At 48.1% G+C, this 22,310-nt stretch overlaps 1 long non-coding RNA gene across 1 annotated transcript in view; it reads left to right on the top strand.

Annotated features, from left to right (window-relative positions):
- Positions 1–10,806: 10,806 nt before the first annotated feature.
- LOC104006647 (uncharacterized) overlaps positions 10,807–22,310 on the top strand; it is a 37,687-nt gene continuing 26,183 nt past the window's right edge. Inside the window, exons 1-2 of the long non-coding RNA XR_680463.4 lie at positions 10,807–11,053; positions 21,742–21,828. This is a non-coding gene — a long non-coding RNA (uncharacterized LOC104006647). The remainder of the gene's footprint in view (positions 11,054–21,741; positions 21,829–22,310) is intronic.

The following is a 22,310-nucleotide window of genomic DNA, read 5'->3' as shown; positions in this document are numbered from 1 at the left end:
ACGGGCAGATCAGCTGAGACTGATTTGTTACCTACCTGGGCTGAGTGGAGGCTCAAAATAGGAACTGAACTCAATTATGTTAGAGATATTTCTATCTACCCCACACCTGAGTTGATGGACTGAAAATTATACCTTCTACAAGCACAGGACTGAACTCAGATGATAAAAAACAACATGCCCCAAACACACACATATTCAGAGCTGGGGCCTGGCCTGAAATAAGGTCCATCTCTTTCCTCCATTCTGACTGCCGGGGCAGTGCAGCATGACATGCCAAGAATCCGTGAACTAGATCCAAAGTCTCTCTGGTTGAGGATGACAACTACAGCTGAAGGTCCAAACACAGTTAACCATACAAGGAACGAGAGTTGAACAGTCAGGGCCCAGGCTTCTGCTTGAAGGCAACCTTTTGGGGCTACCCAGTACTGAGTAGGGCTTCAGGCACCCCTCCTTCCTGTGACTCAGAAGCAGGGTGTCCAAGAAAGTCTTCTTGGAAAAAATGAGGTTGGGGATGAACTTTGAAAATGAGTAGAACTATGAAGGGAGAGAGGGAAGAGTCACCAGGAAAACAGAACTACACAAGCAAAGGCCCCACGGGAGGAGGAGTTGGGCTTGCTCATGGAAGGAAACAGGCCCCATGTCTGGAGCCTGGGAGTGGAGGTGGGTGGATGAGGCAGGACCTCGCTTGGCACTTCCAAAAGCCAATTGGCACCTCCCTGCCCCGAGTGATCCCTTCTTCTGATGTTCATGCCCATGTGGAATCCCCTCACTTGAGTTTGGGCTGGACCTAGTGACTTGCTTCTGATGAATGGAATAAAATAGAGAAGGATGCCCCTTCTGGGGTTTCGTTATAAAAGACTTCCGTCTTGCTCCCATTCTCTGTCTTCCGTTCTCACTAGCTCATTCTGATGAAGCAAGCTGCCACGCTGTGAGCTGCACTATGGAAAGGCCCATGCTGCATGGCACTGAGGAGCCTCCAGCCAGCAGCCGATGAGGAGCTGGATCCTGCCAGCCACCACGTGAGTGAGCTGGGAAGCAGATCCAACCCCATATCAGCGCTGAGATGGTCACAGCCCCACGGACAGCCTGCTTGCAGCCTTGTGAGGGACCTTGAGCCTGAGGACCCAGCTAAGCCACACCCAGCTTCTCAACCCAGAGAAACAGTGAGATGATAAACTGTGCTGGCTTTTAAGCCACTAAGTTTTGGGGTAATTTGTGACACAGTAATGGATAATTAGTACAGCCAGTAACATAGGCAGATGTGAGACAGTGCAAAATATTTTAGATTTTAGTGGTTATCCTTTGGGTTTTACAGTGCTCCAGGTAGGTTCTCAACCTGGTACCCACATGTAATCCATCTGAGCTTCTGGTTCTGAACCTTCCTGATTCCTAAAATCTATGTATCATCTGAAGTTGGATGAAAACCGATGTTGCTTTATTAACATCGAGGTGGTAGGTGGGCAATGGGAGGTTGAAAACGTCGGGGACTAACCTCAACTGACAACCTATTGAACTCTGGCCCCTGCAGGATATTTTGCTGAGTGTTCAAGTATCTCACTGATCCTTAAGGGTATCCATGAATCCTGAGGTGTGCAGTTAAGTAACTCGCCCAGGAAGAGCCAGCCAGCCAGAGGTGTGGCCAGGACCTTCCTGCAGCTCTGCCTTTGAGACCAGCTGTATGCCACAGGGTTCTGACCTTACTCTCACCAGTGGCCCTTTCCAGAAACAGCTGGTCCACTGAGTGAGGACTGACGGTGGAGAAGGCAGAAAACCTGAGATACTTTATTGTTCCTGGGGAAATATGCCCAGGAAACCTTTCCAGGGAAGTTGAAGAAGCTGCATGTTGGCTATGGCAGAGGTGACATTCTGCCATTGCTCTCTACTAACAGAACCCCTATTATTATTGGGAGCGTCTACCTGCCCCATAAATTTCCCAGCCCCTCTTGCCGTAGAGGGTACCCAATAAGATGTAAGTTGAAGTCATTGGGAGAAGCTTCCGGTAAAGATTTTTTAAAGTGCTGACTCATCTGAGAGGTGCCTCCTCTTGCACTTCTTGCCCCTTCTTGGTGCCGGGAATGTGGACATAATGGCTGGAGCTGCAGTAGCGTTTCATGACCATGCAGTGACCTTGACAGAGGAAGCCACTCTGTAAGGGTAGCAGAGCACAAAGATAGAAAGAGCCTTGTCTTCTTGGAAGGGATGACTGAGGAGCCATCATTCTAGCCTTTGACTATTTGCATCAGGATTTATTTTATATGAGAGAAAAGAAAGTAAACTCTTTTGTTGTTTAAGCCACTGTTATCTGGGTTTTCTGTTACAGGTATCTGGTACTAGCCCTGAGTGATATACTTGCATTCTTAGTAAGGTATTTAAGCAGGATTTGGGGATTTCATTTTTAAATGGCCAGGATCCCAGACTCTCAAAAAAAAAGTTCCCCTTCTCCCTCTCTTAGTTAAATAGTTATTAGAGTGCTCTCCAGAATACAGGGACACTGAAATTTCCTGAGCACCTGCTTTACCCCACGCACTGTGCTCAAGTTGTATTCTTTTACTTGCCTCACAGTGAATTTGTGAGATGGGATCACCAACCCATTTTATGGACGAGGAAATGGAAGTTGGACAGACTATACCACTGTTCAGGGAGACACAGCTAGAATCTGAACCCAGACCTCTCTGACTCCATGGCCCAGACTTTCTCTGTCTCCTGGGTCTAGAACTCTGTGTTCCGGTTTGGGCAGAAGGTGGGGCCAGTTGGACCATTCAGAGGGCCCTGGCTCAGGGTACCATCCCTACCCCCAAATCTTCCACCTGCAGCCACAGGCAGAAGTCTTCTCCACTGCAAGGTGATAAAGCAGACAGCCCAGCTGGCCGTCCTCTCCTCACTCGCTGCCATCCTATTTAGTGGCCATCTGGCTTTCATCTCTGTGATTCTCTGACTGTCCCTCCTCGAGGTCCCTCTTAAAGAGGCAGGCACCCTGTTTGGCTTCAGTAAAGGACCTCCACTCCCAAGCCAATGCATCCCCAGCCTTTACCAGGACAAGCCTAACAAAGAAAAGGCCACACAACAGGGGTTTCTGGTAGCAACATAAGTCTATTTCAAACCTCGCATTAGAGTATCCGAAAGGATTACCTGTTCCAAGCAAACACATTCCCACCCTCTGGCAGAAATGCGGTTGGAGCAGCCTGACGCCACGGCAGACTCCAAATACTCTCCATTGAAGCTTGCTTTATCCTGTTTGAAACTCCTCTGTCTGTCCCCAGAGAGTCTGGAAATACACTCTTTCTAGGAGCTGATGGAAAATTAACCCACATTATGAGAGAGCTAGTTGATGCTGCATTGGGGACAGGAAGGTCCATTTGAAAGGGGGAAAAAACAACAAAAAAAAAACATGTTCTTTGTAACCAGGACAAGGCGAACCATGCCTCCTCTCTATTGGTCCAAATCTATGCCAGCCTCCCACTGGCATCTGCGGGTGTGCTGAGAGCAAGCTATGGATTTCTATAGAGATTGTCACCATGGTACTAGGTATCTTATTCTGTTATGTCAAGAGGAAAAATAATCAAAAGGTCAAAGGAAGAAAATCTGCCAGAGGGCTTTTCTGTCTACAAATATTTATTAATGCTTTGGTGTGTTCCCAGCATCACATTAGATGCTAGCAATAGCAAGATAGGCCCAGAGAACTCACCTGTATTGCAAATCCACCGTGCGGCTATAACACAAGCCTAGCCACTGTTTATCCATGATCCCATTTCTCTCTCATGGCAGCATTGAAAGGGCAACAGCATAATCCCTATTTTCTCAATTGGGGGATAAAATGAAGTGTAAGTGACTTGCCCAGGTGCATGTAGAATTTGGGATGAAGGGTGTGGTCTGGACCAGGCCATCTCAGTTGGAAATAGACAGTATGTGCGGTGGGGATTTGGAATATAAATGAATGAAAGGTCTAAGATGTGAGACAAGGGAGCCCACAAGGGTGTTGAGCACCTGCACCTAGCCACAGGGAGACTCTCTTGCCTCCCATTGGCTTGAGAGGCAGGGAAAGGAAACTGCATTACCAGAGTCTGGTGGGGGCTGCAGTGGAGGAAGGGGCCTGGGCTTGGAGCAGGTGAGAGTTGGGCAGAGAATGGACAGCGGGTGAGATGGGAAATCAGGAGTCGTCAGCACAGATACGCTTCCTGACCAAGCTTGGGTCATGATCCCCACCCTGGTGTTGAAGGCCTGGGACAGGGGATGCATCCCTGTAGTCATTAATCAGTTATCACTGCACTAATTCTGGGAAACAACTACCAAACTCAGTGGCTTATGCTAACAAGCCTTTCTATTTCTTACTCATGAATCTGAGAATAAGTTGTGTCCCTGCCGGGAGGGACTGGGCTTGACTCTAGACTAATGTTGGGTTTGGGTCTGTACTGTGTCCCTCTCATCCTGTATAGACCAGGACACATGTTTTTCTCACTGGATAATAGGGGCACAGAAGACCAAATCACACAAACACATTTAGAGCCTCTGCTCAGCTCGCAAACACTCATGTGCCACCGGTTCACAAGAGTCACATGGCCAAGCTCAACTTCAGTCCCTTGGAGAGATAAATTCTCCCCTTCAATGGAGAGATACTGAAAAGTCATGTGATGAAGGGCATGGATGTCTAATTATCTTACGGGGGAATGAAGAATCGAAAGCAATATTCCCATCTATTCTATTCCCCAAAGTAAATAAAATGTTAACCCCAAACAAGAAATAAACGTAGGTTGAAAACCACCAATGCCCACCACAGTGGTTTTGCATAATGCCCACTCGGACAAGTTGAAGAAGTTTGGTGGCAGGGGGCGGGAGTGAAGATATTTTCACTGGATTCTTTCTTGTCCTTGGGTCAAGACATGAAAAGTGCTGGTCAGTGCGACCATAGAGGCTGGGATGGGGCAGGTCTCTGATGGAGACTTCAGGAGTCTGAACACAACGCTGTCCCATTTGTGACATTTATGAATGCCGTGATGATGAAATTCAGAGAAATGATGAAGTTGGGGATCATACCCCAACTCTGGGTCCTGAAACATTTGGAACTCCAACATATTATGAATGTCACGTCTGAGAAACTGAATCCAAACTCACTATTTTCACAGTGGTTGTTATCGGTCCTGCCCATTGGGCTTCAAAACCTGACCACATGGGCAAAAAGATTGTGAGATTTTGCTTAGTTCTGTGTTCCTAATTATAGCCCTTCTCTGAACCTCAGTTGACTCATTTGCAAAATGGGACTAATAAGACCTGCTTCAGAGACATATGGAGACAACTCAAAGCAACACTGTGTGTGAACTAAGCTTGGAACCCATGAGGTGCTCAATGCATGTTGGTGCCTAGGCACCCTCCCCTTAGACGCACGCCCATAACTGGTGGCTCCAGAGGACTCAAAGATCATGTTTTGTAGGGTGTGCCCAACAGAAAAGCTGATGAAGCAAGCACTCACTATTGGAGATGGGAAGCCTGCTCATTCCCGCACTTCAGCCCTCATTGGAAGTGGCCCATTCGACTTCAGGCATACTGCTGAAAAGGACATTTTGACAAAGGGTAGCAGGTTCAGCAAGAGCCACAGGAGAAAAAAAAAGGAACTCAACATCCTTTCTAATAAAAAAAAGTTGGAAGAACAGAGGAGCATTAGGAAAGACAGAAATACAATGCCAAATATTTGCCAGAGTGACTTCTATTTTGAGAATATAGAACACTATCAGATGCAAATGGCAGGCTGGGGATTTTAGCTCAAAGTAGGGAAGGAATTTGCACCCATAACAGTTGCCTGAGTTTAGAACACACGGCCTTATCATGGGGCTTGGGTCAGACATATCTAGTTCAAATCCTGCCCTAGCTCCTCACTCCTCAGACAGCCTTGGGGCAAACATGTCTACTTCTGTAGGCTTCAGTCCAGACCAGAGTTTTGATCACATTAAAAGCTAAGAAAGGGGCAACAGATGACAAAGATTCTTGGATTTGGCCTTCCAATCATTCCCCCAACCCCCAGAACCAGAGACAAGGCAGAAGCCATAGGAGGGGAAATACTGATCCTCTTGGTGCCAGAGAACACGGAACAATGGGAAGGTCATGGTTTATCGCCTGCACCTTGCAAGATGGCAGGTTCACAAGAGAGAGTGAAGGAGAAGGCAGCATTTGCCTGGTTCACGCCATCTCTCCAGGACCAAGCACAAGACCTGACATAATGGCAGCCCTTGATCAATATTGGAAAGCAAGAAAGAAGGCAGGAGGGAAGGGAAGGGAAGGGGAGAGGAGGGGAGGGGATGGGAGGCATTCTATGTGCTAAGCCCTCCACTTTACAGAATCTAACCTTCCCAAGTACCTGGTAAATCAGGGATTATTATCCCTTATTTTCCCAATATGTGGAAATTGGGCTTAGCAATTTACCTTTTGCAATTTATGTGACCTTGCGATTTGCCTTTTGCAATTTATGTAACCTCTCTGTGCCTCAGTTTCCTCATCTGAAAAATAGGAGGGATAATAATAACATATTTTGGCTCATAGACTTGTCATGTGAGTGCCTTGTCTGAGACACGATGAACTCAGATTCAATGTAAGTTATTATTATCACATTGCAAAAGGCAGCTTTGGGACTCAAGACCTGGTCTTTCTGATTGAAAGATTCTTTTTACCTTACCATGCACTTCTGCAAACAAACATTTAAAAGGGTCTACACTGTAATCAATGCCCAATATATAAATTAATTTCCATTTAGTTTCCTTCTCCCAAGTTGAGGCCTGAGCACAATTTTGATAAGCTACAGATTTATAAATTACTCAGAGCTGGATTTACTGGGGAAGGGTGGTGAAAATGTGGCACAGGGCAGAGGAAGAGAAGTAATTCCTATAAAGTAGTGTCAAAGCAATAAATGCAGATCGTGGGATTCCTGATGATGACAGCTCATCGGCTTCCATGAATATTTGATCAGGTTGGGTTGCAGGAGTGTGGCCTGGAATTTCCAGGCAGGCTGTGGCTTGGGCTTATAAATAGTGAACATGCAGGAATGAAATGGACTCCCAAACCTGAGTATCCCTCCCACCAGAAATTTCTGCTGCGTCAACTGGGGGAAGGTGGTGGGTCAACTAGAGGGACCAAGGGGCGAGGAGGAAGAGGGGAGCTGCTAATCACCCACCATCACCCCACGCCTCTACCCTACTCCCTCCAGTGCCCCCAAATGACCAGTGGTTCCCCTGGCACTGATCTGAGATGGCGCCATTAACAAGGGCCAGAAGCCATTTAGTCTGCGATGGAATAGCTGGGATAGTGTGAGCCAATCTCCAAGCCCCAGGCTGTCTTCCAGCCCTCTCAGGAGCAGCTCAGGTTTCTGGCCCAGTGAATGGCGCAAGCTGGGGCCTCTCTAAGCAGATCCGGTTACGCTCCCGCACTGCCTGCCGAAGCCAGGGACACTCAGTTAGAGGAGATCAGACTCTGGCTTGTTGGTGACCCTGAAGTGAGGGCCTATCAGCCCTAACCATCTCCACTGCTGCATCCAGGCTTATGACTGTGACCTGAACCTTTGCTTAAGGGGGAGACCATGGACACAGGAAAATTTGGTTTTCCAAATTTCCAAATCCTAGATCTGCCACTTTCTAGCTCAGGGACTTCAGCAATCCTTTAGCCTCTCTGAGTTTCAGTTTTCTCATCCTTAGTGTAGGGATGATATAAATATCCAGCTTGTGCCTTTATCAGGAGATATAAGTGAGATGGGCCATGCAAAAACTATTTTGCTCAGTGCTTAGCTCATACTACGTGCTTCATAAATATTAGCTACTTTTATATTTTGTTATCATTGCTGCTGCTAAGAGTATGTTTCCAGGAAACAGAATTCTGTGCCGCATTGGCCAAGGTAATCTTTGTTAGACTCAAATGGAAAAATGAGATCGTGTAGTGTCCAACTATTTCTTAGGGACAGACTGCGGCCCAGATAAGCAACTTCCTCCAGGTCACACAGTTAGCTGGGGGCAAAGCTGAGCCTGAAACCAGGCCATGTGAGCCACATTGTCCTCCTCCTCCTTGTTGTACACTATCCAGTGTACAAAATGTTTTCGCGTGTATCTGTCTCCATCATGCCATGCTGCAGCAACACACATGCAGAACAAAGAGAACTGGGCCCGTGCAGCCTTGTCTGCCTCACTCACAGTGCATTCTGGGAAACTCCTCCAAGCCCTGGGAAGCCTTGACAATTAGCATCCTTCTGGCAGGCTTTTTAACGTCCAAAGGAAATCAGCATAGTCAATCTCTTTAGGATTTTAGTTTGAACTTTAATTTCAGCCCCAAGCCTCAACAATATCTCTGTTCTTTGCTCCCTCCATTTCATTTTTTTTTTTAAAGACAGGGTCTCAGTCTGTCTCCCAGGCTGGAGTGCAGGGGCGCAATCACAGCTCACTTCAGCCTCTGCCTTCTGGGCTCAAGTGATCCTCCCATCTCTGCTTCCCGAGTAGCAGGGACTACAGGTATGTGCCACAATGCTTGGATAATTTTTGTATTTTTTGTGGAGACGGGGTTTCACCATGTTGCCCAGGCTGGTCTTGAACTCCTGAGCTCAAGTGATCCACTCGCCTTGGCCTCCCAAAGTGTTGGAATTACAGGCGTGAGCCACTGTGCCAGATCTTACTCCCTCCATTTCAAAGGAGAGCTGGAGAAATGAATCTATCCCTGGGTGTGTGTGTATCTGTGTCAGTGTCTGTGTGTGTATGTAAAAATTAAAGCAAATGCTCATGGTACAGGATGTTTCCCCGCCCAAGGAAGAGCAAAGGAAAACCTGGGCTGTAAAACTTGCGCTCTGGGCACCAACCTTGCTGCTACAATATGGAAGTCACCTGTGTTGTTATGAATTTTAAAATGAACCTGAACTGAATTGTAATTCAGACAAAACAGTGTTTTGCCTAAAAACAAAACCCTAAAACTGTAAGCCACAAGACACACGGGGGGGTCAGGGTCCGGATGCAGGAGACACAGACTTCAAACCCAGACAGACTTGATTTCAAGTCTCAGCTCTACCATGCACTGGCCATGAGGCCTTGAAAATACCACTGAGCATCTCTGGGTCTCTGTCTTCTCATCTGTAAAATAGGGACAGTATCAACCACCTCATAGGCTCCTTGTCAGACATAAAATGAGAGGATGTATAGAAAGTACCTGATATAGGAAATGTGCAGTCAATAAGAGCTGTCATTAAGTGTGACTGTCACCATGGCATGACTTCCCCCAGTGGCATTTCCGGCAGAATTCCTAGATGGTTCTGCTGTGGCGGGGAGGCCTGAGAAAGCACTGACCCCTTCTACCCATTTTTTCAAATGAGGAAACTGAGGTCCAGAGAGGTGATTTAGAAGGGAACCAGGAAAATTAAAAGCTGGAAACGTCATGGAAAGTCTGTTCTTGAGCTGTTTCAGGGCAGTCCTGCTGACTCAAGGGGCTAGGGAGGGACGGACCGTGGAGTCAAATTTTTGAGACTTATTTACGAGACCAGGGCCCACAGCCTGGACCGCAGTGATGTCAGTGCCACAGCCAACTGCACCACCTGCTCCACCAGAGGATCGGGTGATTAATACTCTTAATCACTCTAAGCCAAAGTTCTTTCATTTGTAAAATGGAAATAATATTAGTTCCTACCAGTAGAATTATAGTGAGAATTAAATCAGATAGCACATGTAAATCCCTTAACATGGTGTATGAAATACAGTCAATGCTCACTAAATGTTTGGTACTTTTCATCAAGATGTTAGCGGCAATGGAGTAAATTGGTGCAAACTATTTTGGATACAATGTGGCACATCAAATTAAAACTGAACATACCTATGGCCCAGTGATTCCACTTTTAGGGGTTTATCCTATGGATATATCAAGATACATGTGTGAGAATGCTGACTGGAATATTGTTTGTAACAGCAAAACACTGGAAACAACTCAACTGCCTCAGTAGTGAGGGAACTGGTTACATCAATGGCAGCAATACCCACAAAGAAATGCCATGTAGTTGTCAAAGGAGAAATGCAGATTCGTGAGTGGGATGTACAGAAAGATGTCCAAGGTATACTGATAAGTAAAAAGGCAAGTGATAAAAGAGGTGTATATATTAACCTGTCTCTTTAAAACTTTTTTTTTGAGACAAGCTCTCACTCTGTCACCCAGGCTGGAGTGCAGTAGCTCAGTCACAGCTCACTGCAACCTCCTCCTCCCAGGCTCAAGCCATCCTCCCAAGCAGCTGGGACTACAGGTGTCTACCACCACACTTTACTAGTTTTTTGTATTTTTAGTAGAGATAGGGTTTCACCATGTTGCCGAGGCTGGTCTCAAACTCCTGGGCTCAAAGAGATCCTGTAATCCCACAGTGCTGGGATTACAGGGGTGAGCCGCTGAGCCTGGCCTTGTCTTTTTGTTGTCGTTGTTTGGTTTTGTTTTTTAAAGGCATTCTCATGTGCTTAGAAGTATTCTAAAAATATTCTCAAGGAAGTGTGAACCCAAAGTATCTGAGACAGTCTTAATCAGTTTAGAAAGTTTACTTTGCCAAGGTTAAGGACCCACCCATGACATAGCCTCAGGAGGTCCTGAGGCCAAAAATTGTTTGGCCCCAAGGCAGTTGAGATACAGCTTGCCTTTATATGTTTTAGGAAGACAAGAAACATCAATCAATATGTGTAAGATGTACATTGGTTCGGTCCAGAAAGGTGGAAGGGGTGGTTTCCAGGTCATAGGTAGACAAGAGACAAATAGTCGCATTCTTTTGAGTCTTTAATCAGCCTTTCACTGAATACACAATTTACATGCCGTGGTGGGGGCGGGGGCGTAGAAGAATAGTCACTTATGCCTTAGTCTGGCTCAGTGAATCAGCATTTTTACATAAACAATAGGGCAGAGGAAGCAATCAGATAGGCATTTGTTTCAGGTGAGCAGAGGGATGACTTTCTGTCCCACATCTGTGAAGATCAGCTGTTGGTTTACATTGCCAGGATGAAATTCAACAGAACTAATTTAGGGTGAAGATCTTGAGGCCCACAAGGAATTTCCTTGTGGGAAAATTGTGAGGAAGGTAAGTAGCTTTTAAAAATCTTTGTAGCTATCTTCTTCAGGAAGGAAATGGGTGGTGGGTTTGCCCAACATGGTTTCCAGCTTGACTTTTCCCTTTGGCCTAGTGATTTTGGGGTCCCAAGATTTATTTCCCTTTCACAAAATGATTAACAGTGATTATTCTAGAGCAGTGGTTTTGCAGGGGCGATTTTTGCCTCCTACGGGACATTTGGCAATGTCTGGAGTCATTTTTTTGGTTGTCACGGGGGGGCGGGGAGGGGGTGCCACTGGCATTGAGTGGCTAGAGGCCAGGAATGCTTCTAAACATTCTGCAGTGCACAGGTCAGCACACGACAAAAAAAAGAAAAAAGTTTGGCCCAAGATGTCAATAGTGATGAGGTTGAGGAATCGCTGAGAGGTTTAAAATGTTGAGCGCTCTCCAATGTGGGGAAGAAGACTTATTTTTCATATAATGCTTCTCTGATGCTTGCATTACATTAATAGCAACAGCTACAAAATCTGCCCACTCTTAGCTATGAGCTAATGCGTGTAAAATGCCAGCATATAGTAGGTGCTCACAAGGTGTTCCTTTCTTGCTGGGCTCTGGCTTTCACATCTGCAGAAATGGGTGTGCCAACACCTGCTCTGGGGGTGGATGCAAGGCTCATTTTAGGCTACAGTTCAGGCCCTGACCACCTGGCTCTGGGTGCAGCTGTTAAAAGCGTCACCAACCTGCCCGGGGGCAGCTTCCCATATCCCTTCCTCTGCCACTGGTTATTCTGCTGAAGTTCAAGGGCCCCCAGCTGCTTCTCAAAGCAGGAACACTTCTGCAAAACACACCCTGAATTTGAATAGCCATGTTGCTGTGTCTCTGACAGACAGGGCTTCCAGATAAAATTCAGGACATCCAGTTAAATGTCTCATGCAATATTTGATATATACTTATACTAAAGAATTATTCATTATCTGGAATTCAAATTAAATTGAATCCATATGTATATAGCTGTTGTTGTTGCTGTTTTAATCTGGCAGCTCTACTGTCCAAGCAAGGTAGAGATGAACTGTGTGCTCTTTTCCAAGGAGCTAATCTCATCAGATAGAGATTTTGCTTTTGTTCCATCAAAAGTCTTGCTCACTTACCAAGGGAGCTTGGATCCTGCTGGGAGACTAAGATGGTCACTGCCTCTGACAATTTCGTAAAAATCTCAGGCTCCTGGGGCTTATTCAGGCAAGTTGGGAGGGACGTTTCTGAAACACGTTTGGCCCGGTCATTACGGAGGAGGAGGGATTGAGAGCAGAAAGCAGAAGCGAATGAAATTCAGGCCTCAGGATGCCTCCCCGGCATAGGCCCCATCAGAAGCCCTATTGTATGTTTGTAAGTTCAGATGCTCCTTCTTAAAGAGGCGCTACACACTGTATGAGCCCCAGGGTCCACCAAGTCTGGGTCTGGTCCTGGCTGAGAGGGCAGCGCACTGAAGCTGTTTATCCAGTACCTGCTACGTGCCCAGCCATGAGCACACTCCTGGGCCAGCATCCTGGGCTAGGGCTCACTGTGGGCATTCTACAAAGGGGGAAACCAAGGCTCGGAGTGGTGGAGTAACTCCCCCAATGCCACCCAGCTGGGAAGTGGCAAAAAAAAAAAAAAGGATTTGAACCTGGGTTGAGTTTCCTCTTTGCTGAGAACAGCACCTCAGGGCCCTGGTTCCTTGGGGCCGGTCGAAAAGAGAGAGTTGCCTCCCTGAGGGTCTCTGCTGGGTGTAAGCACTGCAGAAAGGGGCTGTCTCCTTAGGGGAAGTTAGGGCCCTAGCCAGGGCCAGAGCAGGAGTAGGTTCTGGGAGCACAACTGAAAGTTTCAGAATTATGCTCAACATCTAAAAATATCAAGCACCGATTTCATGGCAGGCAAAGTTGCTAAGAGACTTCACAAGCATCGTCTCATTTAACCTCCCGGCAACCCTGTGACAGTTTGATCACGTGCTGTGTTTTGCAGATGAGAGAACTGAGGCCCAAAGAAATGCTGTATGTACCCAAAAGCACCCGGTGGGTAAGGAGAACAAGGATTTGAAGCCAGGCCTTCTGAGAGAGGGGAGCCAGGAGAGAGGCAGCACTGGACTCCCACGTGGGGCAGCTCAGGGACTGTTGGATTAGTCTCCTGTTACTGCTGTAAAAGATTACTATGAGCTTTAGTGGCTGAAAACAACACAAATTTATTACCTTCCAGTTCTGAAGGTCAGAAGTCCAAAATAGGTCTCACTGGGCTAAAACCAGTGTGTCAGCAGGATTGCATTCCTCCTGGAGGCTTTAGGGGAGAAGCCATACCTTTGTTTTTCCCAGTTTCTAGAAGCCACCTATATACCCTGGTTCACGACCCTTCCCTCCACTCCAAAGCCAGCAGCATAACATCTTCCAGACTCTCTCTGACTCTCACTTTCGGCCTCCCGTCTCCATTTTTTAAGGACCCTAGCAATTACCCTGGGCTCAGCCAAATAATGCAGAATAATCTCTCCATCATGAGATCCTTGACTTCATATCTTAAAGTCTCTTTTGCTATGTAAGGCAACATAGTCACAGATTGTGTGGATTGGGACATGGATGGCTTTGGAGGGGCCATTGTTCTGGCTATCACAATGCTGCCTTGGCCTTCGAAGGGTGGGCTTTACCTCTGTTCTGGGAGTGAGGGGTGAAGTCATAGAGCTGGAGGAGGGGTTAGGAATGGGGCTGGGCTGGTGGTTGAAGAGCGGCAGTGAAACAATGATCCTTGATGTGGGACCACGGGCAGGGGGGTCACAGGATGGCCTCCCTGAGACGTCTCCAGCCAAGAATCTGAGGAGACCACTCTGGGCACTGCCATCTTCCAAGGGGCATGGAACCATGCCAGGGGCCACATGGCTGGGCTCTGCACCTCTCAGAACTGTCGCCCAGGTCTGCATCATTGGGTGGGACTAGGGAGGGACTCAGACAGAAGGACATGTGGAGTGGCCCAGCGGTTCACAGCCAGTTATGCTAGAATAGTATAACCCTTTCACCCAGAAGTTCTATTCCTATGAGTTTATCCTGCAAATAGATCTACTCCTGCATGAAGTGATATATGCAAACTTAATTACAAGATTATTTATAAATTAGAAATAACCTAACTGTCCATCAGTAGGGGACTATCCTGGTGATACAGTCATAGAGTGGAGTTCTACGTTGTCATCAAGAAGGCTCTTTACATATCACCATGAAAAAAATCTCAGACAAAAATATGGATCAGGATACTATGTTGAGCATGCTACAATTAGTGCAAAACTGGACAAAAGGAAGAATGTATTATATATAAAATTTATATTTGCATAAAACATCACTGCAAGATGACGCATGAAACTGAAAGCATTGGCTGCCTTGAGGGAGGAGGAGGAGTGTGTGCCTGAGAGACAGGGTGGAAGGGAGGTTTGTCATGATTGACTCGTTTCACTTTTCAAATGTGGAACAATATGAGTATGTTCCCTACTAATAAATGAATGGTTAAAGTGTTTTAAAGAATCCTTTGAAATCATATGTTCAAAGAAATACTCAATTGTCTAAGTTGGAAGAAACTGTGAGCCAAGCTACCCCTGAGTGATAGTCTTGAGCATGAGTTCTGCCCGTGACCCTTTTTATTTTTTTTTATTTTTTTTGAGACACGGTCTTGCTCTGTTGCCCAATGGAGCAAGCTCTGTTGCAGTGGAGTGGTGCAATCACAGCTCACTGCATCCTTGACTTCCTGGGCTCAAGCCATCCTCCCACCTCAGCCTCCTGAGTAGTTGGGACCACAGGCACGGGGCACCACACCTGGCTAATTAAGGGCCAGGGAATCTTGTTGCCCAACATAGTCACTTCCCTCCCACCATTCCCCACTCCTACACCCAGGGCCAGACAGCTGAGCATGTGGCGGTGCCCTGGTTCACCTTGTTAGTATTCCTCCAGACTTTGGCACACAATGATCCATCTATCTGGGGTACCCTCCCACCTGCTTCTTGCACTGCTTTCAGCAATGGCCATGCTCTCTTTGTCTGCCTGAGCACGCAGCTGAATTGCATCTTCTAGGCTCCCTTGCAGTTAGGTGTGGTCAAAAGTTAGGGCTTTTAGGAGGTCACTGAGGTTAAATAAGGTCATAAGGGTGGGGCTTTAATGCAGTACAAGTTGTGGCTTTATAAGAAGAGGAAGATCTCCCTCTCCCTCTCCCTCTCCCCTTCTCCCTCCCCCTCCTCCTCCTCCCCTTCCTCCTCCTCCTCCCCCTCTCCCCCTCTCCCCCTGTCCCCCTGTCCCCCTGTCCCCCTGTCCCCCTGTCTCCCTGTCTCCCTCTCCCTCCCTCTCTCTCAGCATTATTTTTATTTTCATTACCATCATCATCTTTATTGGCTTAGTATATATTTTTTGGCCACCCAACATCCCTCCTGTTCCTTCCCTTTCCCCAGGAGAAGCTGATCCAGGTATCCATTCTCTCTTCCTCCATGCTGCCCTGGGCCCTGGGGAAGCTGATTTTTCCACCTTAGCTCAAGCAGTGCCTTCGGTTAGTCAAGGGTCCTTCCCACCCCTGCAGCAGTGATTGGGTCTGTCTCCTTGTTGCCTCTTCCTGGTTCCTCCTCATTCCCTGACTCTGCAGGTCGCCGAGTCTGGCAGTGCTCAGTCTCTGACCTCTTTGCTTCTGTAGCTGTATTCTCTCCCCAGGCCGTCACTGCCAGATCCTTCGATTTAAATCCCATCCTTATCAGAGGTTCTCAACTCTGGCTGTACGATGGAACCACTTGGTGAGCTTGTAACATTCTCAGTGCCCCACTGCACCCCACCGGTTCTATCAGACTCTGAGGACTCAAGCACCCACAGTTTTGAAAGCTCCCCCGTGAATCCACAGAAGCCAGGCTTGGGAAGTGCCGCTGGAGGCAGGGGCAGAAGACCTGGAGGTCAGGAGGACCTCGGTTTTGGTGGCGGCAGTGGAGGTGCGAGCGGCCGTGCTTTCTGGGTGTGTTTGAAGGTAGGGTGAGCACTGTCTTCTAAAGAATCGGATGTCAGGTGTTAAAGCAACAGAGAAACCGAGGATAACACTAAGGTTTTGGCCTGAGGAACTGGACAGAGGACACCACAGGAAGAGCAGGCTTGGGGAGGGGTCAGAAATCAGATTGAGGTTCAGTTAAGTTGGAGACGATTATGATGATGATTTGACATCCAAATGGAGACCCTAAGTTGGAAGCTGACATCAAAATATGGACATCAAGGGAGAGCCACGAGTCGAGAGTCAGAGATAAGGATTTGGGAGTCCTCGGCACGTAGACCCACGCCTCTCAACCTCATCTGCACGTAGACTCTCCTGTGTCTTTTAAAAATCCTGATTCCCAGGCCCTATCCCTGACTGATGACATCAGAACCTCTGTGGGTGGGCCCCGGGCATCTGTATTTTCTAAAAGCTCTCCAGGTGATTCCACTGTGCAGCCAAGATTAAACACCTCTGTTTTAAAGCCTAAATGAGATTGGGACATTTCTCCATTCAAAATCCTCCATGGGCCTCCTATCTAAGTCGAAGTAGAGGCCGGGTGTGGTGGCTCACACCTGTAATCCCAGCACTTTGGGGGGCCAAGACGGGCAGGTCACCTGAGGTCAGGAGTTTGAGACCAGCCTGGCCAACATGGTGAAACCCTGTCTCTACTAAAAATACAAAAATTAGCCGGGCAGGTGGCAGGCACCTGTAATCCCAGCTACTCAGGATGCTGAGGCACGAGAATCACTTGAACCTGGGAGGTGGAGGTTGCAGTGAGCTGAGACGGTGCTACTGCACTCCAGCCGGGGCGACAAGAGCAAAACTCCGTCTCAAAAAACAAAACAACAACGATAAACAAAGTAGAAGCCAGAATCCTCACCACAGACCTCAAGGGCCATAGCTCCTGCCCCCACTTACTCCCTGACCCGGCCTCAAGGGCCATAGCTCCTGCCCCCACTTACCTCCCTGACCCCTCTCCTACAGTATCCCCCTCCCTCATTCTGCTTTAGTCATCTGGCTTCCTTGTTGTTTGTGAAACATACCAAGCATACTTCTGCCTCAGGGCCTTTGCACTGCTGTTGCCACTGCCTGGAACGCCCTTCCCCTCGATGCCCTCATGACTGACTCCCTCACCTCCCTCGGTCTCTGCTTAGACCACTCTAGTTAACATGGCTACTTCCCCCACGTGCACTCGCCTTCTCCCTTCCCTGCTGTATTTTTCTCCCTAGCACTGATCACATCTAACAGTATTGCATATTTTACTCATTTGTTTTTTGTCTGTATCCTCCTGCTAGTTCTAATATGTCAATTTTTAGAACTTTCTTCTATTTTGTTCATAGCTATGCTGCCTATAGCAGGTACTTAATAAATATTTGTTGAAAGGAGAAATATGTTAACCCAGTCCTTGCCAATAGGAACCACAAGGGCTGACTTAGGAATGTGCACGAGACCCAATTTAGGCAACGGAGATGCAAGGGAGGCTGACTGGAGACTTCTAGGAAAGCCTGGAAGAGACGGTGTGTAGATGTGTAGCTGCAATGCCATAACCACTGCTGCCTTGTGGGGTGAGGGATTCGGGTCAGGGTCAGTGCTGGCGGCACCCCAGCAGGGTGGAACTGAAGGAGAGGGGACACCAGACTTGGCCAGTTCCCAGCTTACCACTTCTTTGTTGTTTATGCCAATCAGAGACTTTTTGCTTTTGTTTCTGTTTGTTTTCATTTTTAAGATTGTCTGGGAGGTGGTTGTAGCATTTTTTTTTTTTGAGACAGAGTCTTGCTCTGTCACAAAGATGGAGTGCAGTGGCGCAATCTCGGCTCACTGAACCTCCGCCTCCTGGGTTCAAGTGATTCTCCTGCCTCAGCCTCCCAAGTAGCTGGGACTACAGGCACATGCAGCTAATGTGTGTGTGTGTGTGTTTGTGTTTTGTAGTTTTAGTAGAGATGGAATTTCACCATGTTGGCCAGGATGGTCTCGATCTCTTGACCTCGTGATCCGCCCACCTCGGCCTCCCAAAGTGCTGGGATTACAGGCGTGAGCCAGCATGCCCGGCCAGTCATAGCCCTTTTAAACAAATTAAAACTCTCCAAGTATGATCTGAGTTTTTCTCAGGACACAAAAAGGATTCCTTTCTGAGGGCAGCACTCCCTTTAGGGCTGCAGCTCTGGAAGCCAAAGCATCAAGGAGTGAGTCCTAGTTCTGCCATCAACTTGCAAGTCTGCTTCCCAAGGGAGGCCTCAGTTTCCCCGTTGTTGAAGGAGAAAAGCCTGAATGTCTCCTCCCAACTGGGAGAGTCTATGATGATCCCTGATGTTTTGGGATTCTGTTCCTTATTTCAGCTTCACACTGCTCACAGAGTAGGCAACAGGACCATGCTTGCCAAATGAACTATCTGACCAAGAAAACCAAATCAATGTGGTCCCACCCTTCTCTCCAGCACACCATGATGGGATGTAGCTATAGCTCAGTGTAGGGTGGCAATGCAGGAGCAGTAAAGGGAGGTGTTGGAGGGGTCTCAACTGAAGAAGACACTGGATGGCCTGAGAGGGAGGTTGAAGGTGGCATCGCTTTTCATGTGAGTTCATTGCTCACTTAACAAGCACCTACCAGGTGCCCGCTGTGGTGGGCCAGCACCCTCAGCAGGTGCTGGAGCCATGGGCTCTGATGTTAGTGTTGAGTCCTTATGGAGTGCCAGCACTTTCTATGCATTGTCTCACTCCGTCTTCACAATATCCCCATGGGGTAGCTACCGATATAGTCTGTTGGTACTTAAGGAAATTGGGGCCCAGAGAGGGTAAGAAAAGTGCTCTGTCTATTGAGTGAGAAAGTGTCACAGCTGAGATTTGAACCCAGGTCATCAACTCCTGACTCCCGAGCCATGCTCTTAACTACTTCCCAATGGCTCCTGCTATAGGAATTTGACCCTGTCCATTCACTGGACATAGACATGCCCAGTTTCTGGACATCGACTCTGGCCCTGTGCTGGCAACTGAGGGTACAGCCAAAAATTGGAGCCTCCAGAGCCCATGGAGGGGCTCCAAGGTCTCAGCACAAGACCCAGCTGTCGAGATGCACGTGAGAAAACCCATAGCCTATTGGCCTGGTACCACACACAGAGGCCTGTTCCCACTTAGGTTCAGAGAGTTTGGCCCACTCATCCATCCATCCGTCCATCCATCCATCCATCCACTTACTTATTCATAGCTCACTCATTCACTTAACAAACATTCACTCAACCCCTGTGGCCCACTCTGTACTAGGCTCTGTGCTAAGACTTGGGGATAAACCTAACCAAGAGAGACCGGGTCATTGACTCACAACTGAGGGTATAAAGGAGAGTCAGGCAGTAAACACAGAAGCAGATGAGATGGTTCAGGGTGGGGTGAGTGCTGGGAAGTCAATAAAATCAGGCGGAGAAGAAGACAGTGACTGAAGAGAGACCAGGAATGAGAGAGGCAATTTAGGTGGGGCGGTTAAAGGAGGTCCCTAAGGAGATGACTTACAATGTGGCCAGAATGAGGAGAAAGGGCCAGCCCAGGGGAGCAGCGAGCACAAAGCCTGCAGAGTTCAGAAGAATTGGAGTGTGCTAGGAGGTGATAGAAGGCCTCTTTGGACTGGGAGCAAGTGGCCTCTGTGATGCTGGGGTGTGGTCAGGTCCAGACCTGCACACCCTGTATCTACAACTGATGCTCACTCCAGCAGCCAGTGCCTGGCTCCTTCCGCAGGGGCCTCTCTTGGAAACATTCCAGCTCATAGCCGTGACTGTGGTTGAGGCCCTTCCTTCTCCAGGGTGGGGCTGGCAGGTGTCACCAGTCTCTGCCGTCATGGGTCAAGGAGTGGGGCCTTCCTGAAAGGGCGTCAGCCGTGACTGACCTTAGCTTGGCCTCTACATTCTTCAGACCGTGGGTTTCTTCCCCCAGACCCAGGGGTGGGGGCTTTCTGAAGCCTTCTGTGCTGCAGCAGAGAGAGGCTAAGAGACTGGCCTGAGGTCGCTCAGCAGGTCCGGGGGACAGATGGGTCTAGAATTCCTCCTTTTTTGTCTCCAGTTTCTTTCCATGATCCTCCATCCTAGGTGGTCTCTCTCTAGGCAGAATATAGCCTTCCTTATTCCTGAACATTTAACCCAGCCTGGGCTTGAATAAAGCAATATGTGGGGAAAAGGGCACAGTTTCCTTGGACCTGTGCTTTTCTTATATCAATGTTTAATGTTCCCTATAATCATCCATTTGTCCATTTATTTGTTTCCAGCAGTCATATATTCATTCAACTAAAGAATCACAAAACATCCACTCTGTGAATTACCAGGAAGAACAAGTAGAGGCCTTATCTTTCATGATCTCCTAGCCTAGCCAAGGGCTCAGGGTACATCAAGTATTGCCGGTGCAAGGTCGGGGGGCAGGGCGGAGGGCAGTGGGAACAGTTACAATAGTTACCATGCAATATGACTGGATTGCATCAAAAGCAAAAGCAAATTACGTTGGAGTACAGATGACAAAGTAACCAGCTGCTTGGGTAGTCAGGGGAGGCTTCACAGAGGAAGGGACATTTGAGCTGGGTCTTGGAGAATCAATAGGAGTTTGCTAAACAAATCATTCAGGATATTGATATTCTGGGTAGAGGGACCTGCATGGGCAAAAGCACAGCCAAATGCTGGAAAGGAAACAGGATGGAACCCGGCTAAAGAAGATAACAGCTATCATGTATTATTTGGAGTGATTAGTGTATCCAAGTGTTTTGCATCTACTTAATCATCATAACAAGCTTCTGAAGTGTCATTTGCACCATTTTTACAGGTAGAGAATTTGAGGCCCAGAACAGGGAAGTCACTTGTCAAAGGTCACACAGCTAGTAAGAGGCAAAGCCAGGATTCAGGCCAGGTCTGCCTGACACTTGTATCCTTCACTCCTCCCTCTCAGGCTGAGATGTCAGGGTGAGGACAGTTATGTCAGGAAACCCCAAGAAGACCTAACTTGTTTCAGAATCTGCAGTGCAGTGGCCTGGCAGCCTAGCAGAAGACGCTGCAGAGTTCTCTTTCTGGATCCCTTCCTTGCCCTCCCTGCCGGGACTAAGTCTGTGTTCTGTCACCCACCTCTCCATCCATCCATGTCCTGCGGGTCTTGTCTCAGCTGACCCCAAGTGAAAGAGGGTCACAGGAAGAACAGACATCACCTCATTTCCAAGGATGGCTCTGTGCACGGAGATGAGGTCTCGCCAGCAAGTAAAGGGGCCTCTGAGAGGCAGAAGAGCCAGGGGTGCTGACAGGCACATTCTCCAAAGCCAAGCGACAGTCTAATTACAGGCCGGCTCTGTAATGAGAAGCACAGGCTGGCTGGGGCAACCCGGCACGGCTCATGGCTCACGGCTCTGAGGCAAAGAGGGGCAGTCAGCATCCAGGCCGGCAGGAGGGCCCTGGGGAGAGACCACCAGCTCAGCTGTCTCCAGACCACACACGTGCTGACTCTGGAGAGGATGAAGGGGAGATGAGAGAGAACCAGGCTGAATACTGGTCATGGGCCAGGTGCTAAGCTGGGACTTTTACCTCCATCTCTCATGTAATCCCCCAACAGCCAGGAGAAACAGGTGTAATTTGCTGTTTCGTAGAGGAGAAAATGGAGGCTTCCAGAAGTGAAGCAAATTTCTCAAAGCTCATGCACCTGAGAATGGTGACTTGGGCTTCCGACTAAGGTGTGGGGAAAACTAAAAGCCTGTTTTCTTCCCAGGGGAAATAAAGGAAGAGGCGGTTCCATTCTGGAGCTGAGAGAGACCATGAGGAACAGAAGAAACAGGTTTGGCTGTGGCCCAACCAGGTGCGCCCCCCCCACCACCAAAAAAAATATGTGGGTGAGACAGGAACGTGAGGCATCATTTTGGATATTAAAGCACAGAGTGACATCAGAAACCTGAGTAACCTGGGAACATCAGGGGTACAAATTTGGGCTCTTGACTTTACCTTTCTTTCTTTGCGCACCTTTGCGTTTCTTTGGGGTATAAATCCCTAGGGAAGTGAACCGGCTCTAGGCCCCCATGCCAGCCTATGTCTCAGATCACCTCCCTCTGACAATCCTCGGAAAACTTCTCCCCCACACACCTTCCTCCCTGGAACATCCAGGTGGTTCTTTGGGAAGAGAGCCATGCTTTTTCAGCTGGGCCTCGGGTCCTTATTTGGAAGGGATTGCGGTGGGCAGGGGCTTGGATGCAGCTGTGTGGGCCGAGGAGCTATGACAAAAGTCCTTGAGCAACTGCTGGGGCCCTCATGGCACAGAAAAAGCTGCCACCACAGCAGGGTAAG

Source organism: Pan troglodytes, chromosome 4 (assembly GCF_028858775.2).
Source record: "Pan troglodytes isolate AG18354 chromosome 4, NHGRI_mPanTro3-v2.0_pri, whole genome shotgun sequence".
Taxonomy (NCBI): Eukaryota; Metazoa; Chordata; class Mammalia; order Primates; family Hominidae; genus Pan; species Pan troglodytes.
This window is presented reverse-complemented; position numbering and strand designations above follow the sequence as displayed.